The following is a 3965-nucleotide window of genomic DNA, read 5'->3' on the forward strand; positions in this document are numbered from 1 at the left end:
TATTGTTAATGTTGATAGTGTTCAATAGAAAATAGTGTCACTAGCATATAAGGTATGGGACTGACGGAAAGGTCTGTCACCGCCCCGAGCTGCATGCTGCAGCGAAGTGTACTTGGATAGGACACAGACTGAATGTCAGGATGTGGAATAAGGGGACCTCTGCTGGTGAGGATGGGTCATTACAGGCTTTTTTATTTAGATAAATGTCCTGATGGGTTGTTGTAAAATAAAAAATAAATATAATTATAATTATAAGAAGCAGTGCTGTGCATCTTAAATCCTGGCGTTGAGCCTGTTCAGTGTTGGTGAAAACTGAATTTGAGTGTTTGTCTTTAAAACCAAACCGTGGCGCAGACAGATGCTTCCGTCCTCGCTGCGCTTCTCCTCTCCTCCAGCGCACCTCCTGCACCTCCCTCTGGTCCAGCCCTCCCCCCACCTCCTCCTCCTCCTCCTCCTCTCCTGGCTGAAGGAGCCAGGATCTCAGCCGCAGCTCCTGGTGAAGACCCGCAGGAGACAAACMGGAGGATGGGCGCGTGAGGGACGAAGCGCGGCTCTCAGGTAAGCCGCGCGCCGCGGGGGTCTGTTTACAGAAACCCCCTCTGCCCGCCGCAGAGAGGGGGGCATCCACTGCAGAATGTTGTGACCACCACGCGCACCGAGTGACTGTGCAGGAAATGAGTGAAGGTGGTCGTTGAAAACAAGGCCCGGCTCCGTCTATTTCCTGCTGTCTGTTTTGGTGCAGCTGCGCTGCGCAGGGCGCGCTGCAGTCTCCAGATGTTCCTCTGTCCCCCAGCTGTTGTATCAGATATGAAACCTTCAGGACAGGAAGGAGCTGAACCAGTGTTTGTCATCCATGTTCGCGCGCAGAGGAGTCGTGACAGGTGGCCTCGCGCTGCAGTTTGACCTTGCAGCATTTCTGCAACAAACCTGGATCCTGCCTGACAGATGGAGGCTTTTATTTATTTTAATGAAAGATGGACTCAGTGTTTCATTCTTTACATTTGAGTTTATTTATTTAAAGAACCTCAGGTGCATTAAAACAGTCTGAATAACTTTAATTCATAAAAAAAAGTTTTCAGAAGATGCTGAATATTATAATAATGTTCTTAAGATTTCATTGGAAAAAAACAGATTCAGCATTCACATTATTGTTTTCCTGTTTCTTTTTTAACTATTTAAACTGTTTTAGCCATTTGTGTTTCAAAACATTCAGCTCAGTCAGAGATATTTTTATATTTTAACTTGATTTACAATATTTTCCCTGCAGGGAAACATTAAATATTTGAAACCTGCTTTTATTTTTGTTGTTTCATTTTGCTGCTTTTAAGCCAGCTCTATGATAGCTTCAGCYTTAACATATTTGGCTACAAACTAGTTTTTTTTTTTTACTTTTAATGATGGCGATCTTCATTTGCAGTCTCAATACATAAAGACAATTTAAAAAGTAAAATGAAGACATTATTTTGCAACTTTTAGCTTTTCTTCTTGTAATAGTGTTGTAGTCAAGACCCCCTAACCTGAGACCAAGTCCAAATGGAGACCAAGACTTAAGGGCTGGACCAGGTCGAGACAAACACCAGAGGAAAAATATAAAATGAAAACTAGTGTCATAAAACAAGCAGCATTCTGTGCACAGGTAGCTAACTGAGCATGTAGAGCTAATAGACTATATCTCTGAAGTAAAGAGCGGTAACAAAAATACATCCTTTTTTTTCTCATTTGACCTTTATTTATTCAGGGAGTCGCATTGAGATCCAGAATCTCATTTCCAAGAGAGACCCGTTATAAGACAAAAATTACAAACACACAAAAACAAGCAATGGAAAAAAAATTAAAAATAAAACTGGACTCAAATAAGCTGATAAAACCTGAGCTAAAAACAAGAGCATATTTCATAAGACGATTTCTTATTTTTTTGTCTTAGAAGAAATTCGAATTGTCCCAAGGGAATCACAGTACGTAACTTCATCAAATCCAGTTTGAATTTAACTCTCTTTTTAAATCCAATAAAAGCAAAGATGTTAAATAAATTGGACAGTACTCTGGCAATTTAGTGACGTCTTCATAGTTGTCTTGAAATAAAATCCAGAGTCCTCAATGTCCGAGATCAGACTGAGACCACCGAAAAGTGGTGTTAAGATAAAGTAYTACACTAACCTTTAGGTTTGATAATGTTTTGCTGATGGCTAGTTTTTGGCTTTTATTTTGTAACAACCCAGTTTAAGTTCTTCCAACAAACTTCAGTCTGTCAGTATTTCAGGGCGAACGAGCTAACTGCTCAGCTAACGAGCTAACTGCTCAGCTAACGAGCTAACTGCTTAGCTAACGAGCTAACTGTGCAAATAGAAACTTAAAATGAAAAATGGGAGCCAGTGACCAAAAATTTATTTTTAGTAAATTGTGTCCGTGACACTTTCAGATGTACTTCAGCCTCAGGCTTGGTCCTGTAGGCCTGGTCCTGTAGGCTCGGTCCTGTGGGCCCGGTCCTGTAGACCTGGTCCTGTAGACCCGGTCCTGCGGGCTCGGTCCTGTAGACCCGGTCCTGTGGGCCCGCTCAGTTTGAATCTCCTGTGACACCAGAGGTTAGATGAAAAACAGCACTCTGTCTCAGCTCTGGTTTGGTCTCTGTCCTGTTTCAGGACGTTTATCTCTGCAGCATCTCGTCAGCTGCACACCCTCCATCATCCATCAATGGTGGCTCTGCTCCTGCTCACGTTTCACACAAGTAGTGGACTGACCGTCGCCATGGTGACTAATCACTCGTTGCCACAGCATGCTGTTAGCAGAGATGCTCCCATGGAGGGAGAATCTCTAATCCTTCCCTCCTCTTCTTTCTGAAATGATCAGATATGCTGCAGCAGAAGAATCTCTAATAGTTGGTTCCCATGTCTCGTCCTGAGTGCTGCACTTGTAGTTTCTGCTGGGCTGTTGGTCGTGAYGCTAATCGCACCATTTAACTCGACGGCACCGTTTTTTGTCTTCGTTGACTTTGCTTTTGGAAGCAGACAGTGGTACGTGTCACTTCCTGTCCTCACTGTTTGTGCTGCATGTTAATTAGAGGTTGTGTTACTAATCGCTGCACAGCAGGGAAGGAGCAGTTTGCAGTGTAGCAGCAGATCTTTGAAAACACATTAAAGAGGGGAAATGTTTTAAACGCCTTTAATGTGTTTATTTGGTCAAATCAAACCCCCAGCCAGTGTTAACCATGACAGCCAGCATCCATCCTGTCTGCCAGGACCAGCTAAGGGTCCGGAGACTTCCCTGGGTTCTCCCCACTGTTGGACATGTCTGGAACACCTTCCTAGTGAAAGGTTTAGGGAACGTCTTTACCAGACGCCCAAACCACCTCAACTGGCTCCTTTAGATGTGGAGCTCTACTCAAGTCTCTGATTGTGTCCAGATTTCATGRGCTGCTTCTTACAAATGTCGATTATATCACAGCAGTGCACCGAAGGCTGTCCAAATTCAGGGGTTGCATCTTTCAAAGGCCAGTTACATCAGCAATGCACTGAAGGCTGTCCAAATTCAGGGGTTGTATCCTTCGAAGGCCGATTATGTCAGCAATGTGCCAAAGGCTGTCCAGATTCAGGGGTTGTATCTTTCTAAGGTAGATTATGTCAGCAATGTGCCAAAGGCTGTCCAGATTCAGGGGTTGTATCTTTCGAAGGCAGATTAGGTCAGCAATGCAGTGAAGGCTGTCCAAATTCAGGGGTTGTATCTTTCTAAAGGCAGTTTACGTCAGCAATGCGCCAAAGGCTGTCCAAATTCAGGGGTTGTATCTTTCTAAGGCAGATTACGTCAGCAATGTGCCAAAGGCTGTCCAAATTCAGGGGTTGTATCTTTCTAAGGCAGATTACGTCAGCAATGCACTGAAGGCTGTCCAAATTCAGGGGTTGTATCTTTCTAAGGCAGATTACGTCAGCAATGCACTGAAGGCTGTCCAAATTCAGGGGTTGTATCTTTCT

General features: G+C 43.8%; 1 protein-coding gene across 1 annotated transcript in view; it reads left to right on the forward strand.

The window, feature by feature from the left end:
* Positions 1-438: 438 nt before the first annotated feature.
* The window catches only part of snphb (syntaphilin b), a 22379-nt gene continuing 18852 nt past the window's right edge, over positions 439-3965 (forward strand). The window contains exon 1 of the mRNA XM_014009548.1: positions 439-558. The gene's annotated coding sequence lies outside the window, so the exon portion shown is untranslated. The remainder of the gene's footprint in view (positions 559-3965) is intronic.

The sequence above is a fragment of the Austrofundulus limnaeus genome, unplaced genomic scaffold (assembly GCF_001266775.1).
Source record: "Austrofundulus limnaeus strain Quisiro unplaced genomic scaffold, Austrofundulus_limnaeus-1.0 Scaffold2, whole genome shotgun sequence".
Taxonomy (NCBI): Eukaryota; Metazoa; Chordata; class Actinopteri; order Cyprinodontiformes; family Rivulidae; genus Austrofundulus; species Austrofundulus limnaeus.